This window comes from Triturus cristatus, chromosome 7, assembly GCF_964204655.1.
Source record: "Triturus cristatus chromosome 7, aTriCri1.1, whole genome shotgun sequence".
In the NCBI taxonomy this organism is placed as follows: Eukaryota; Metazoa; Chordata; class Amphibia; order Caudata; family Salamandridae; genus Triturus; species Triturus cristatus.
In genome coordinates, this window is record NC_140590.1 from 674,283,519 (window position 1) to 674,301,349 (window position 17,831).

Consider the following 17,831-nt stretch of genomic DNA (forward strand, 5'->3'; position numbering starts at 1 on the left):
GAGGAGTGGTGTGCTAGATGAGATCCATAAGAAGGTGGAAGAATATGAGTGTTATATTTAGACTCTTAGGATCCACTTAACGAAACATGTGACGCGATGCAATGCTTCATACGGCATGTGTCATGAGGATTCTAAAGGGGGAACAGAAAAGAATGACCATTGAGGTGCTGGCTGGCAGCTCCCTCTTGATGTTCCCGGTACTCACAATAAAGGTTAATTACTTACTATTCTGGATTGGTGCATCTTTTCAATAGTGACGAGGAGAACTGCATTAGGAGGCGAGCCCTCTTGTGGGCCAGCAACATAGTACAGTGAGGTGCTGCAGGAAAACATTTATTTAATTGCAGCACTGTGCTGCACGGCGCTTTATGAAGTCTTTCCTGCAGAAGACTTTATCAGTGGTGCCCTTTCCGGTTGATATGTAGTACAGGTATGGTGTGGTAAGGCGTATGTGTGCAGAGAGAAGCAAGGCTGAACTGTGCTCTACCCATGTGTGGAGGCTGCAAGCTAGTGCGTGGTCTGCGCATTCTGTAGTGGCCATCTTGAAGGTTTTCTAGGATTGGCACATCAATAAAATAAGCCCAACTCACATATGAAAAAACGATGTGACACACGGCACATTCTGTGGGCATTTTGAGGGATTGGGAAGATTCCCATTGGCAGCAATTGGCCTTGTGGTGCCATGTGAGACTGAATGCCACTTTGTAGAGAAAAGCTGTTGGGAATAATGTGTGGTGCTTATTCTGCCCATTACGGTGACAGACACATTAGAAACTGGTTGTTGAGTTTTGTCTGTCCATTGAAGCTGTGTGGAAAGATTGTCAGAGTTCCGGTGACAGGCACACCATGTATATTCATTTACATGAATAGTTCCAGACGCATTCGTTGGAAAAGAATGGGGAGAAAAGGAAAATATTTTAAATAAATAAAACCTTTTTTTAGTGCGTGGAAAAATAAGTTTCCTGGTGCGTTCACTTATGGTGTTTTGCACACCTTTCCTTTAGTTCATGTTCATACATTTACTCAATTTATATTTTCGGGAAGTGTGTCACCACTAGTTACGATAAGTTCTCAATTAAGGTTTATCTGGTCTAAGCAGTTCAAACATGTTAAAGCCAAGGATGCTATGATCAGTAGTTGCATTTCCTTCAATGCGTGATTGACAAGAGTGACATGCGAGACACTTGTCTGCAGGGTCATAGCACATAGCACAGTAACATTTTAAGTTCAGTGGACTGCTGCGTTATGACAGTAACTCAATATACCCTCTCTGGTATGTTAAACTCAATGTGGGGATAATCTGAATACTTGTAATCTTAAAATCAAAGTAGCACATCATAGCACTCTCACATGCAGTTCGTTTAGTGAGCAGTAGCTTTCACCAATGCACTCAAATATAAGTGTTTATAACAGGGAACGCCTTTGAACTTACAACGCAAGCTCAGAACTCAAATGTGCACTCGAGCTGAGAGCCATTAGCTTTTCATATATGCAACGTTCCTCAGTTCAACTCGACTGCGATCCCTCAATCATGCACTCTCTCTCTTACCGGGAATCTGAAGATTGGCTCTACGTTTGCTTTATTCGCGAGCGCTCAGGAAGCTCTCCAGGACAATACAACTCTTTCGGCGATATACAACCACGAGCGGTTGGTGTCGGGTACGGTCAGTATTTATGGGAGCACCACACCCAAGATGGCGCATGAGAGTTGAAACTGTCACAAGAACTTTGGGAGCGAATAATCAGGGTGCCTAAAACAATAACCTGACATGAGTCTATGGGATAGGCATGCGCAAGATGGGCTTTATATATATGATAGTGTGGCAATGAACTATGTGGCAATAAACAAACTATATACAATGAAGTCCCAACTTCTCTATGTCCTTCCTTATGATGGCTTTTGTATGTTTACACAGAAGTATACCATATATACCCTATCTCTCTAGCAATGTCAAACACAGTATAGCTACAGGGTGTCACATCTGTAAGTAGATGCCATCTAATGGGTATACAATATCAGCCAGTACGCAGTTTTTTCAGTGGAATGGGTCCATGGACCACCACACAACAGTTGAGATCTCAGATTCACAAAGGATCTGCCACCATATCTCGCTTTGCTGATCTTAGGTACCATGAGCAATCCTTGTGTCCCTGAGAACAGAGCTTTCCTGGTGACGTAAGGTGAAATCAGTTTCTGGATAATTGGTGGGCCTCTTCCCTGTATAATCCAATCGACATCACAATGGACCTTGAAGTGAGTTCTTTTATGAATCAGCAACCAGTGCAGCGATGCCAATCTGGGCTAGCTGATTGATGTTTAGGAATCAGCATTATGGACTACTTGAAGTCTTTTGACAACACATTTTGGACTTCCAGCAAAAAGGGCGTTACCATAGTCTAACATAGAGCAAATCAAATTTTGCCCAACCGCTCTTATAGTAGGAGGTGGTAACCAGTGCAGTGGTTTCCTAAGAGCTCTCAGAATTCCGAAGCAGGACCTGGCAATACCTTAGCCTCTGTTGCCACATTGCAGGAGGTGAAGGAGTATATAACAAATAGATGGCCAGCCAAAGGTAAAGCTTCTGATAAAGCAGAGTCATTCAGAAATGTGAATACAGAATTATCAGTCACCCCTGAGAGATATTTCTCAGGGGTGAGTTGCTGGTTGTACCTGAGATATTGAGAGATCGTATAGTAAAACTGGCACACAAGGGTCATGCTGGCATGAGTGCAACCAAGCACAGGGTGAGGTTGGAGTATTGTTGGCCAAGAATAGACAAAGATGTGGGAAGAGCGATAAGAGAATGTGTGCCATTTGCGTGGAGTGATAAGTCACAAAAGATGGTGGACAAAAGGAATGCCCCCTGGAAGAAATTGGGTTTGAACATTTCTGGTCCATGCAGAGAGATGGATTTGTGTTATAAATTTGCTCTAGTGGCGATAAATTTTTATTCCCATGGCCAGAGGTAAGATGTACTGATCATGTGACTCCTGAGGATTTAACACAATTCTTGGAAGAATTATGGCATGGAGAAGGGGTACCTGAGGGGGAGTGGTTTGGACGCCGATCGGGATGGCGGCGTGAGCCTGCAGCTCCGAGCCAGATCCCGTTACTTATTCTGTATACCCGCAGACAAGCACTGCTAGCGGCGCTGGCTTGCAGCGCGGAGCACCGGGGCTGTAGAGGACGGTGAAAGCGGGATGACAAGAGGCCAGGGGAGGTGCTGGAGCCTGGTCTCGGAGCTGGGAAGTGCGACGCTCTGACGGCAAGATGGCGGCAGCCCCGAATGCCGGAGCCTGACTAGCGACGAACGGCGGTTCGCGGCTGGGGTGAGAGGTGGCTCACCCCCTGCTGCACTGAGCGGAGCCGGTTCCCCACCGTCCATGATTCCACGGACACGGCTTTGGTGAGAAGAGCTTTCCGCCGCGACAGAGGTGAAGGATTGCGCCGCCCCTCCCCCATCGCCGAACGTGGCGACCTTGCGAGACGGGCCTTGCTCCTAGATTGTGGCCCGGGACATCAGCAGCTGCCAGGACACAGACGGCGTCAAGCCGGGGATGCCGCACACAGAGGAACATAGCGGAGACGGCGTGGGTGAGGAGAGCGGCGGACTCCGCGCCCGACTTCGGGGCTGATTGCTTGCCCCCACCGACGGCCCCACTGTGGCACGGCTCCCTGTGCAGGGACATGGCTGTCCAGAGAGGTTGCTGAACTGCAGGGGGAGTGGGCCCAGGCGCGATCTGAGGGCTGGCAGGGGGACCAAGAGATCGGCACTCAGCGGTTGTGCGCTGACGTTGGTGGTCCTTCGGGGCACCGGACGCACTAAGATTGAGGAGCACTGAGGGCAGGCACACCGGACTGCCGCGGAGCAGCTCCCCCCAGGCTACATTGTTGGCCCCTGCGGGTGGGCCGAGCTGGGTCTGCCTCGGCGTTGGCTTGAAGACGAGGTGAGCCCGCACTGCAGGCGACGCTGAGCAGCACAGCGAGAGGCCCTTGACCCACGTGGCGTTCACTGGCATGTAGAGGGAGGCAAGCGCTGCCAGCGCCTGGAACGGGAGGTGTCGGCCAGTGGACGGCCATTTTGCCACGAGAGGGGGGCATACGGACTGCGAACATATCGGTCCCCGAGGGCGGCGGCTGGGGTTCGACGTGGGCATCGAGACCATTGTGTGGGGGACGGGCTCGGGACCCTCTCTCCCGAGGTGGCTGGACATTGGAACCGGCTCGTCCTCCTAGGGTGGCCCTGCTCTGGCGCTCGCGCAGGGCGGGATGGCCGCTAAGGGCTCTGCAACGCAGCTGCCTCCTGGGCACGGCCGGGCGACGGAGCCGGCCGCGGCTGGCGGGGCCCAGAGTGACTCGCAAGGGTCGGCGCAGGAACGTCGCTTGAAGAAACGGCTGGATGGAATACTGGAGGCGATCACCGCGACCAAGGAGGCTTTGCATCAAGACATAGCGCAGGTCGCCACTGGATTGGGCCTCTTGAGGGCGGATCATGCTAAACTATCGGACAGAGTTAAGGACAATGAGTTACTGCTACAGGAGCTCAAGCCGGCGGTGGTGACTTCAGAACACAAACTCGCTGATATCCTTGGCCGCCTGGCGACGCTGGAGAAACGGGCGGATGACGCCGAAAGTCGTAATAGGAGGAACAACGTGAGGGTAGTGGGCCTGCCGGAAAACATTGAAGGGGGTGATGCGGTGGCCTATATGGAGAACTGGTTTAAAACGATTGTGGCCCCGGAGGGCCTCTCCCCCTTTTTCTCCCTGGAGCGAGCGCATAGGGTCCCGGCCCGACCGCCCATGCAGGGCCGCCCTCCCAGACCAATGGTGGTCAGACTATTGCATTACAAGGACAGGGATCTTTTGATACAGAGGGCACGCTCGGAGGGCCCCTTTCAGGTGGAGAATAGCCCAGTCACGGTGTTCCCCGACTACACGCTGGAGGTCCAGAAAAACAGGGCTTCTTTTCTGGCTGTGAAAAAAGAACTGAGGAACGAGGGCTTACAATACTCCTTGCTGTTTCCGGCAAAGCTACGAGTGATCTCGGGGGGAACGACCCAATTCTTCCTGACCCCGGATGAGGTATGGTTGTGGCTTGAGTTGTAACGCGCTGGAACGGACCGCAAAGGGAAAGGTGAGAAGGAGCGACAGAAGCCGGTCCAGGTGCGGAAATCCCAACGCATCCGCAAACATAATAAACTCAGGAGGGGGGTGCGGAACGACCAGATGGCGGACGACAGACGGGGAGCGCTGGCGGCAATGGCGATCATCATGGGCTCACAACAGGAGAGAATATCGGTGGGCTCGGACTCTGGTGAGGAGGGCGGACGGTCCGGCGGTGACGTCTTGGATGCTTATAGTTCCGGAAGGCCGGTGGTCACCCCACAGACGGCTGATGGCCTATTTAACGAATGACACTGGGAGTGAGGCCATATTCACAACTCCTGGTCTAGCTGGGTGCCCTGGTGCTCTGTGGATTAGCAGGTATTGTGTTGAGACAGACATGGGATCGTGGGCTCGGGGCGGGGGATTGGCCTGCCCCGGGTCGGCTCTGAATCACCCTCTCGTTGCCCTTAAGGCCTTCTGTGGTGACGACCCCAGAGTAGGGAATGTTTGGAGGATTGCAGGTTTGGATGGGTGCTGATATTGCATTATTGGGTCCTGTTCTGGGGAGAGGGGTGGGGGGAGTTTGTTGGGGTGTTTTGGTTAGGGGGTTCTGCTGCACTGATGTGGGTGATTACTGGTCACTGGTGCAAGGGTTGGGTACTGGCTGCAATGGGGACATTACCTAATTTTAAATGCCTCACGTGGAATGTCCGTGGACTCCGAACTATGACACGAAGATATAAGGTACACGCCCATCTGGTGAGGCGAGGTATCCAAATTGCTCTCCTACAAGAGACTCATTTAACTAAGCAGGAATACACTGCGCTGCAGAGGAGGTGGCATGGCCAGGTGTTTGGCACCACGTACTCAGCGTTTGCCAGGGGGGTGTTGGTGTGGGTGAGAGCGGGGGTCCCATTCCAGGCCACGAATCAGCTAGTGGACCCTGAGGGTCGATTTGTGGCGGTGGAGGGGAGGCTCTATGGCCAGGACGTAGTCTTATGCAGTATATATGCTCCTAATACGGACCAGGCCCGCTTCTTTGCTAGCCTGACGGGCTCCCTGGCGCACTTCCTAGCGGGTCCTATATTGATAGGAGGGGACTTCAACTCGATCACTGATGTTGCACTGGATAGGTCGCATCCGCCATTGGCCGACTCCCCTGTGCGCCGGTTAGCGGCGCACAGGGCAGACTGGCAGGAGAGGTGGGGCCTTGTGGATGTGTGGAGGGAGCAGCACCCTGGAGTTAGGGACTATTCCTTCTTCTCTGCTTTGCATGCGCTGCATGTTAGGATAGATTCCATTCTGTGCAGCGGCTCCCTGGCTCCCATGATGGCCCACACGGAGTATCTAACTAGAACCATCTCAGACCATAACCCGTTGCTGCTGACGGTGCAGTGGCAGCGGCCGCGGTCAGCAGTCCCAATGTGGAGGCTGCGACCTGATGCATTAGAAGACCTGGTGTTTAGCGATGCGGTCCTACAGGGCATCGAGCACTACTTTAGGGAGAATGAGGGCTCAACTGCCACGAGAGCGATAGAATGGGATGCAATGAAGGTGGTGGCCAGAGGCATCTGTATGGGCAGATTTTCGAATGTACGGACGACAGTCCTGGCTGATCTGGGGAAGGCGGAAGGGGTGCTGCGGGATTTAGAGCGGCGCAGGCCCGAGCGACCAGACTTACAGGACAAGCTGCTTGAGGCGAAGGAGCTGGTTGCGACTGAAACAGAGCGGCTGCGGTGTTTTGATTATAAGTTGTATATCACCAGAGTGCATGTGGAGAGGGACAAGGTAGGAACGCTACTGGCTAGGCTAGCTAACCCAGAACCCAGAGGTTGCCCGGTCATGAGCATTAGAACAGAGACAGGGGAGGTAGTCTATTCGCAAACGGCGGTATTGAAGCGATTCCAGTCGTATTATACGGGCCTCTATGAGAGCCAATTGGGGGTGGATGTCTCTACAATAGCCGACTATTTGGAGACTATTCATCTCCCGAGGTTGGATGTTGAGACCGCGAACGAACTGGGCGGACCTGTCACGCTATCGGAGATCTGGGTGGCTATCAAGCAGATGGCTAGAAACAAAACGCCAGGGGTGGATGGCCTGCCGGTTGAATTCTATGCGCAGTATGTGGATGTCTTGGCGCCCAGGCTCTTGCTGGTTTACGCTGAGGCCCTGACGCTTGGGCGTCTACCCCAGTCGATGAGGGAAGCATTAGTGGTGCCGCTGCTGAAGCCCGGCAGGGAAGTTTACGATGTGACGTCGTATAGACCTTTATCTATGTTGACGGTCGATTATAAAATACTGAGTCGTATCCTAGCCACTAGATTACTGCCACATATGACCAGGCTGGTTCATGAGGACCAAGCCGGATTTATCCCCACCAGGAGCACAGCCATAAATATTCGCCGCATGGTCCGCATAATAGATAGTGTTTGGGACCCTGATCAGAAACCAGCAGTATTATCCGTGGATATCGAAAAGGCTTTCAACAGCCTCGAATGGGGGTACCTCGATGAGGTGCTGACGAAGTTCGGTCTGGGAGATGGTTTCGGGCGTTGGACGAGGGTCCTCTACTCCTCTGCTACTGCCAGGGTACGGCTGGGATCGGTTATATCCTCAGATTATCCGGTGCGCAGGGGGACGAGACAAGGTTGTTCGTTGTCTCCCCTGTTGTTCGCCTTGGCGATGGAACCATTGGCGGCACAGGCGAGGACAGGGACGATGTGCGGTGGGATTAGTTGCGGTGAGGCGACGCATCATATCTCACTGTACGCTGATGACCTCTTGTTGTACCTAGAAAATACCGACGAAGCTCTGGTAGGGGCTATGGGGATGCTGTCAGGCTTTGGCAGGCTATCGGGCCTCAGGGTGAACTGGACTAAAACTTGTATTTTCCCGCTGCGGGCGGATACGCCGTATCCCCCTCCCACTGTGGATGTGGTCTGGGAGACCACGAGCTTCACCTATCTGGGGTTCCGAATATACCACGACATCGCGAACCTGTTAGACGGTAATATAGGGCGTTGTATAAGGGCCCTGAAGGGGTGTATGACCTTCTGGGCCTCCCTACCGTTGTCGGTGCAGGGCCGGGTTGCACTATTAAAGATGGTGGCTCTGCCTCGGCTGCTCTATTACTTCCGTATCCTGCCACTCTGGATCCCGCAGCGGATCTTCAAAGATTTGAAGACGTTGGTTATTGGCTTCCTGTGGGGGACCGGACGGCGGAGGGTGGCCTTGACTACTCTTGTGCGGCCCAAAATCGAGGGAGGGTTGGCGGTCCCTGATTTCGAATTATATTACCTGGCGGCACAGCTACAAGTTTTGACGCAGAACGTTGCTAAAGTGTTTAGAGGCCCGGAACAAGAGAGGGGGACCGGCATCCAAAGACACATTTTATCTTACATTGTTATGCAACAGAAACTAGACCTGAGAGGCCTATCCGTAGAGGAGAGAACTCTTCAGCTGTGCTGGCACAGGAGTATGAAGAGAGCGAAAGCAGCGTGACCGTATGCACCGGAGATCCCACTGGGGATGCTGACAGCTTTGCCGCATGGCGGCGACTGGTCCCCGTTGGCGGAGTGGGAGGAGCTGGGGCTGCAGATGGTGGGGGACCTCTATGTCAACGGGGCTCTTGCCCCCTTCGGGGTGTTGCAGGAACAGTTTGGCCTCCCGGATGGGAGTTACCTCCTGCATGCGGCGGTGAGTGCGGCGATACAAAAGCATTGGAGGGATGGGCTGGTGGAACCTACCGCAGCCCTGACCGGCCAATACGTGGTGATGGCGGCGGGAACGATTAAGGCGGTGACCTGCCTTCACTCTAGACTGTTACATGAGGGACTGGAACCGCTTACAGCATTGAAGGAGAGATGGGAGGACAGCATAGGCAAACCCATTCCGGACACGGTCTGGAGCCACATTATGCGGAGGACGTGGAAGGGTAGTAGGAATGCCCGTTTTCAGCTGGTACATTTCTTCGTACTCCATAGGGCCTACCTGACCCCGGGAAAGATTAGACGATACTTTAAGGTGCAGGATGCGGCGTGCCCGAGACGCTTAGCACTTGGGGCCGAGCTAGACCACCTTCTGTGGGGGTGCCCGAAGCTAGGGACGTATTGGGCCGAGGTGGGAGAGCTTTTGAATGCAGTCACTGACCGGGAGATGGAGTTCGACATGGCGGCATGTCTACTGCTCTGGTTCCCTCACACGGCAAAGACGAAAGTGATGAGCAAATTCATTGACCTAGGTCTCATGTTAGCCCAGAGAGAAATTACATGGCATCGGAAATCCCGGGAGGGCCCATCAGTTGGGAGATGGATGGCTGAGCTGTTGAAATGGTCTAGATGTGAGAGTGTGCTTAGAAGGCGACAGGCTACCAAGGCGGGTGACGAGAAGGGCTTGGAGTGGGCGAGGGCCTGGGAGATGATAGTACAAGCTCTGCAAGATTACCGGCTGGAGCGTACAGAGCACGAACGTTCGGAGGGCGGGGTTCCATGAGGCTTGGGAGACTACATGCAAAACCCGAGGAATGGCAAACATTAGCGTTAGAACCCACAATCATGGCCCACATCAGCAGCAGTTGGGGGGTGGGTAGGGTGGAGGGGAGTTGTTGGGGTGTTGTTGTAGTGTTTAGAAGAGCGCCGACAGGAAGGGTCTATGATTGCTGACCATAGGGGACCGGGGCTCCTGGGCAGCTCTCCTTGGGCACCTAGGATGTGCGTACTGATAGGCCTTAGGCACTGCTATCACGGGAGGGCACTGGTGTGGACTGAAGCTGTGGACACGGACAATACTGGTGCCAACCACTCTGAGTGATTGATTGTAGCTGGCGGTGTTTTTGGGGAGGGAGTTTGATGGGTATAAACGCAGATACTATATTAGGCTGTTGACCTGACATCTCTGTGAGGTGATCGCCATGATACTCTGAGTCTCTGTACTAGTACGCCGCCCGGCCCCCGGGATGTGGGCTGACTGGCTGTGTGCATTGCTAAAACGATGGGTGTGCTCTGAGATAACATGCGTGTACAGGTTGACTTAATGGATGCCTTATTCATAATTCTGCATTAAAAACATGTTTTAAAAAAAAAAAAAAATGGAGAAGGGGTACCTGAGCAGGTGGTAACCGATAATGGTGTGCAATTTGTTTCACAAGAAATGAAGGATTTGTGGGGGGTTTATGGTGTTGAGCACATCAGAGCTTCAGGTTACTACCCCAGATCAATGGACTTGTGGAGAGATGGAATAGGAATTTAAAACAGGGTTTACAACTGGCATTGAGCCAAGGTTACCAATGGAGGAGTGCAGAGGAAAAACTGCTGTGGGCTTATTGTACTGCGCCCAACAGTGTCTTTAACTTTGAGTAAAATCGGACGATATCCCACGCTGCAGAAGGATTCTTAGAGAACCCAATTATACACACCAGAAAACGATATTGGTGACTAAGGATAAACTGTTGTAACCCGGTGGAGGAAGTATTTGCCCCTTTTGTTTCGGGAGATCTTTTACCTGAAGGGACCCCAGACCCCTGTGGGATCGTTCTTTACATATACCGGCTAATATCCAAAGTATAAACGTGTGTAGTACATTTACCTAACCCTGATGTATAAGTAATCATCAGAGATTGAGAGTTACTATCTCAGGATGCAAGATAACACCATCTATCTGATGTTGAATTATATTTGACATCTTTCTTACCAGATGGATTAATACCACTAGAAGGTACATATGGTACTATGCCTTGTCTAAGAGAGACATTAAAATTGAGAGTCCCGAAGAAGGTGGCTTAGCAATATACTGCTCACCGAAACGCGTCGACGCATCTGATCTCACTGTTAAATTCGAGGAACTTTTAAGTCTAACTGCAAAAGAATTTATAGACTTCAACCATATTGATTCAGTCGAATTAACTTGGTTATGATGATTTTAAATTGTCACTTGTTTTGTCTCATTTTTTATTGAAGCCCAAATGTTATATATGTGAATCTAACTGTTGAATGGTTTTTTAACTTTCGAAAAAATTATTGTATTTACTAATTGTGTTTCATATGATTGAAATTGTTTTTTAATAAATGTGCTTTTGATATATACAAAAAAGAAAAAAAGTCTTTATAATAGATTTTTGGGTCCTTGTATAAAAGTTGATTATGGTTATTTAATGACCTTTATATGATTGAGTGCAGGTGATTACATTGTTGTTGAGGTGTGATCCAAGAGAAATTCTCCTTTTATACATGTTTTGTATATGGTACCCTGTCTCTTGGATAGAGGGGCCACTCTCTTTTAGTTTCTCACAAGAGAAGTGCCATTCAAAGTTATGCATGGAAGGAAGCTGAGAGGGTTGATGTCTAAAGTAGTGGAAAGGAGAAGATGGGCAGAAACTGTTGATGGACCAGGAAATGGATTCAAAACCAGGGATTGGGTGTGTGTCGGAAAAGGCCTTAGGGAAGACAAAGGTTTGGCTAAATATTCAGATACTTTACAGTTTAAGAAGGTGTATCCCATACACCGTGTTGTTGAGTGATTGATGGTAATGTGTCGAATTGTTAAAAAAATGTGGTTAAAATTGCAGAATGTTAGTTGAAAGATGAAGTGGAAGATGGATCAATGAAGATAAAAGACTTAGGTGGCGATCACGATCCGGTAAAAAAATTCCCCGTACGACACAAGTGCCGTACAAACTGCCAATTACGATTCGCATGGTAAAAAGTCCATACGAATCGCATTGGGAAGTATTCCCCACACGTCCTCGGGTCGGAAAATGTGTCCGACACGTCCACGGACGATTTACCGTACAAATGTGACAAGTGAAGTCCGACCGAGGAATTACGATCCATCCCGTGCGTCCGATGTTACAACCGTATGGAAAAAACACCGTCCGCACCGAACTCCCATAGCAACCATGGAGACATGTGCCCGCATACGCGCCGACCCCCCCCAGCCCCCGTACGTTCGAGTCGTACCCCCCCAGCCCCCGTACGTTCGAGTCGTACCCCCCCGTGTATGTACACCCTTGTACGTGTCGAACCCCCCGGGTATGTACACCCTTGTACGCATCGAACCCCCCGTGTATGTACACCCGTGTACGTTCGAGTTGTACCCCCACCCGTGTATGTACACCCTTGTACGTGTCGAACCCCCCCGTGTATGTACACCCTTGTACGTGTCGAACCCCCGTGTATGTACACCCGTGTACGTTCGAGTCGTACCCCCACCCGTGTATGTACACCCTTGTACGTGTCGAACCCCCCCGTGTATGTACACCCTTGTACGTGTCGAACCCCCGTGTATGTACACCGTACATACACGGGTGGGGGTACGACTCGAACGTACACGGGTGTACATCTACGCGCTGGGGGTACGCACCGTACATACACGGGTGGGGGTACGACTCGAACGTACACGGGTGTACATACACGGGGGGTTCGACACGTACAAGGGTGTACATACACGGGGGTTCGACACGTACAAGGGTGTACATACACGGGGGGTACGACTCGAACGTACGGGGGCTGGGGGGGTACGACTCAAACGTACGGGGGCTGGGGGGGTCAGCGCGTACCTACGGGGGCTGGGGGGGGTCAGCGCGTACGTACGGGGGCTGGGGGGGGTCGGCGCGTATGTACGGGGGCTGGGGGGGGGTACGGCGCGTACCGGGCCACCTACTCTGGTCGTTTCGCGACGTACTTCGCTTTTCCGGCACTTTTTTGGTGCCGTGAAAATATTGCCGTCCGGACTGCTGTCGGTTCGAATCGTGGTTCCTGGGTCGTGAAACGCTGCCTGACAGCGTACCGACATCACGTCGCAGAATTCCCGGAGCACATTCGTATGTATATTTTCGTCGGTCGGTGTTTTTTACGATTCGTACAGAAATGGTGGTTCCGTGCGAATCGTAATTCCATGTTTGTCAAGTTTTATGACCGGGTACGAGTCGGACGGAGAAAACGCTCTGACCGACGGTTCGTACCCGGTTTTTGCCGGATCGTAATCGGCACCAGAGTGTTCAGGATGAGAGGGTGCAAACTGGACAAAAAGATGGATTACAGGGTAATTGTGATCCTACTCGTCACAGGAGGAAAGAGGAATATGATGGAGGGATCAAACAGAAGCCGATTTCACATGGGGATTATGTGATGAGGTGATGCAACGCATGTTGTTTGGAAATGTGTTAGGCATGTTGTATTTTAGTTTTCTATATAATGAAAGGTTTAGTAACAGTTGAGAAAGTTTCTACATTATGTTGTGTTCACGTGTATTTCATTATTGTTGCTTTTCTTTCTTTTTCTTTTGTATTATTTTTTGTTAATATAAGGAGGGAGATGTGTAGTATTTAGAATCTTGGGAGTCCACTTCATGAGACATGTGGTACAAGACAATGCTTCGTGTGGTGTGTGTCATGAGCATAATACAGGGGGGAAGGAAAAGAGTGACCATTGGGGTGCTGGCTGGCAGCTCCCTCCTGATGCTCCTGGTACTTTCAATAAAGGGTTTTTACTTACTATTCTGGACTGTAGCATCTTTTCAGTGAGCTTCTGCCAGTAGCGTTGGTTGAGCTTGCCCCCTGTTACTTCCACCTGTGTGTATCCCTACATTCTCTGATAATTCACTGGTAGTAAGGATGGAGAAAGTGCTGATGGCTTATACATTAAGCAGAACAGGTTCGTGGGTGGAGGGTGGGGCGAGAGAAGGCTGTGCCATAAAGTGTTAATGAGATGGGAGTGAAGAAGGGGGAGGATGCAATGAATATTTCTTTCCCTTCAGTGTCCCTGTAATCTGGAAAGGCTCCCTTTATACTTTTCACTGCTTTTGTTTGCGATGGGATCTAAAGCCAGACACTCTGTTTACACTACCTGTTTGCTGTCCACTGAGCACAGATAAACTAAACCCTGGAACCACTCTGAGCTGGTTTGAAAGCTCTCAATTGCCCCACCTGCCATTGGGTGTTTTGTGGAGAGCAGGGAGGAAGGACTGATGGCTCCGCAGCTCCGGAGAAGAGGAGTAGGTGGTGTGCTTGGTTTGTTGAAGCACAGGTACGAGTTTCTACATCTTTTGGTAGAATGCCGACGATGCACGGCTGAGATGGGGTTCCAGTTTGCATTGCCTTCTCTCGGGCTTTCCTGTGGGTGCTGCTCTTTGTGTTGAAGTCTCTTAAAAATGGTCCTATACCATTGAAGCAATGGAAACTCGCTGTTGTTGACACCGTCTTGGGTGGGAAAGACAGGACTTGCAGACAGATTCCTATTTTGGATTTTAATCTTTTTTATTATTGGTATCAACATGGTCGCGGTTAAAATAAAATGTTCACTTAAATAGAACGTTTCTTAACCTCTGCCTGACATGAAGGGTGCCAGGGTAAGATTGATATAGTTTGTGAAGCTTTTAGATAAGCGGAAACATCATATGTTTTTTAAAAGTGCGATTTTGCAACTCACAAATCATGAAAAAGTTTCAGCTTTAAAGTGGTTTATTCGTTATCACACGCAGAAGAGCGCGCGCGGGTACAACGTGCACGTGCACACACACACACACACACAAGCACGCATACACACGATGTGACTGAGCAAAAGCAACGTACACAAAGACGGCAACCAGGCATGACCACAGTATTGTCACACAGTCAAGAAACTCTAAAAAAACGATCAAGATAGAGTAGTTTGCAAACACACAATTTTAATTCAGTAATGACCAACGTGTTTATCGTTCATTCCAGTGCAGATATGTTCCCGATAGAAATCTGAGTTTGTTTACGAGTCCTCAGTTTATATTTATGGCCGTTTTTTACTTGTTCAGATAGTTTCACGAGCCGGCAGGTTTTGTGAGTGTCTGTTCAAAAAGTGGGCATTACAAGATGGTGAGATGCAGACAGCTCACGTCTGAGCGAGCCATCTCAGAGTCAAACTCCATGCATTTCTAAACAATCATTGAGAGCACCAACAGGTCTAACTCTTTGTTAGGGCTCGGGTGATAGTTGAGTGCCTTCGTGTGCTTTGCCCCCAATTGTCTTAGAAATAAAATCCCACATTTAAGCATCATCACCCTAGCCACCTTGATTATCAGACTCTGGGGTAGCATGAGGGCATTTCATCCATTTGACATCAAATGGGCCAAGAGGTCGGTCAGCCCTCTCCTCCATAAACATGTATAAATACACAACGCCCTCAGAGCACCATATTCTTTCTTAGAGCTTCAGGAAAGAAGAACGTGGTGCCACCGAATGCTCCAGGTTCTCACCTTGCACCGGTGATGGCTCTGTCAGAGGCCGAAGGTACGGTATCGGGGAGAAGGGGGGGTCTGAGGGCTGAGGAGGGGCAGGAGGGGGGGTGTGTGGATGAACAGCACTCCATTCAATATACTTTGTCATAGAGGGGCCTCACACTTTCATCCTTCTACGATTGTCTTAAGAGAAACAAATTCACAAATTGGACACTCTTTCCATCAAAGATGTCTCATCTTTATATTAGTTTGACTGCTTTTTATATCTACGAAAAACTTTTTTATGGTTTGTGGGAGGAGAAAAATGCATATTAATATCTTGAATGCCTTGCTTCTTGTATGCTGTAAAGCTCCTCGTTGTACACCTGCAAACATATTTTACACAATCTGGATGTATGAGTGTGTCTTTAAAACGAAATTAAAAGTAGTGCATGCTAAATGACTACACATTGACATTTAAACTGCGCTTTTTTATCATGACTGCAGAGCCAGGGTGCACAAGGACAACATCCGCTTAAAAAGTTCAAAGTTCATTCATCAAAATATTGCACAAATCTCAAGTTCTGTCAGGTGCAGGCTTTTACCTTTCCTTACTAGTTCCTGTAGTTTTGGATTTTCAATTGCAAAACGTTCAGTAGTACTTTGATATGGAAAAACAGGACTGTCGAATTGACAGTGTAGTGTGTGAGATTTAACCCTGGGCGTAGTTTGCAAAGTGCACTTTGTACTACGAGAGCTACGCGTAGTACCCTGTTCGCAGTGTGCAAGATGCCGTTTTCAATGATTGCACAGTGCGGACAAGCATCCGGCACTATGCAATCATTGAAAACGGCATCTTGTACAGTGCAAGCTGTAGTTTTCTGCCGCTCTAGTAGATTTTTACTCGAGCGGCAGCTTTCTCAACGCAGACTGGTAGTTTCTCATCGCGAGCGGTCGCGAGCTTACGCGCCCACTCTCAATGAGAAACCTGACCTCCCCGGGTTGAGAATCTCGCCGGGAGGTTTATTTTCCACGCTCATGATCAGCAACTTGATGTTGCTGACCGCGAACGAGGAAAAAGTCTCGCCGGGATGTCATTTTGCTTGCTCGCGGTCACCAACTTGACGTTGAGGACCGCGAGCAAGCAAAAAATGACCGCTGCACTACGCTACGCGTGTTTGCACTGTGCTACGTGCAATTCGCGTAGTGCGAAGTAGCGCAAACTTTGCAAACTACGCGAGCGTAGCATAGTGCTTTGCCCAGCCTTAGTGAGATCTATGCCTAACCCTGCTGGGCATGAGCAAGAATGAATATTTCTCTTTTTCTCAGTCAACCCTACATACTCTCAGCTTGGTTCAGGAATTACATTTGTTAAACATAATAACACAATGTTGCATAACGCTCCATAACACACTTGTTTTTTTTGTAAGTGCTGTAAGTAACATATGTTACTGTTACTCAATTTGATGGTACTCGGTTTACTAACTACAAAAGGTTGAGTTGACCGTGGCAGTGTTTACGACCTGTAGATCACATCAGATGTTGGAAGTGAATGTTAACTGAGACATCAGGCCAACTAGGAGTTGTGTTTGGTGAGACAGTTGGGAAGTGGTTTCTCAATATGTAGCGGAATTAAGAATAATCTTTATAGAGCAGTGATTCTTAAACTGTGGTCTGCGGACCCATGAGAGTCTGCGAATACTACTCAGGGTGTCTGTGGCTGTTCATAAAAATACACTGTCCCCCAAGCTCAGGAGCACTTCATTTTAAAATATCAAACAGGGTTGAAGGCCCATGCTAAAGAGTTCTTGGTATGACCTGCAATTAGGTGATAATAAAAATGTCATGTTAGTTGTGGCTAATATACTTACTGGAGTGGATTGAGTTTTGTCTAGTGGAAGTTTTGATTCATCGCAAAAAAATCTTAAATCCGCCTGCTGCAAAAAGCACAACGTTTAGCATGCAGATCACAGGTTTTTATTCCATTTGGATAACGCAATGGGTTAATGATTTTGCCATAGAGATCCATTTTTTTACTTGCATAAAATGTAATCCCTATAATATAGCACAGTAACCAGCATCAAACAGCTGAACTCAAACGTCAAGGCATCTGTTTAGAAACGTATAGTATTGTCCCCCTCAATCTTGTTTTATTCTAAGGTTGCTAAAAATGTGGTGCCCTTGTGTAGTAATAATTTTTCATTAGGGCAAGCAACCCAACCATTCAGCAAAGTAGCGATTTAAAAAAACAATTAGAGAGAGGGGTTAGGAAGAGATGAGGGGCACTGTTGGTGGATGGTACTGAGGAGTACCATGGAAAAGTAGGCTATTGTGGAGGAGTCAACAAAGACTGCCGCAATGAGTACCATCAATGCTAAAGCCGTCCCTGGATTGATAAAGTACGTACACATAATGAAGCGGAATTAAAAGTGTCAAAATGCTCTATAAATATGTAGGAATTTGAAACTGGAGGCTAAAAATTAAGTTGCCATCATTAGCTTGATTTACTAGAAAATCACAAGTACATCAACCAGTTGTT

General features: G+C 49.3%; 1 protein-coding gene across 2 annotated transcripts in view; it reads left to right on the top strand.

The window, feature by feature from the left end:
- LOC146810326 (inward rectifier potassium channel 16-like) overlaps positions 1-17,831 on the top strand; it is a 415,418-nt gene that overhangs the window by 81,820 nt on the left and 315,767 nt on the right. Inside the window, exon 1 of one of the 2 annotated variants that reach the window (XM_085617322.1) lies at positions 14,045-14,130. The exons of the other annotated variant lie outside the window; for it this stretch is intronic. The gene's annotated coding sequence lies outside the window, so the exon portion shown is untranslated. Of the gene's footprint in view, positions 1-14,044; positions 14,131-17,831 lie in introns of those variants that run through there. 2 annotated transcript variants of the gene reach the window in all.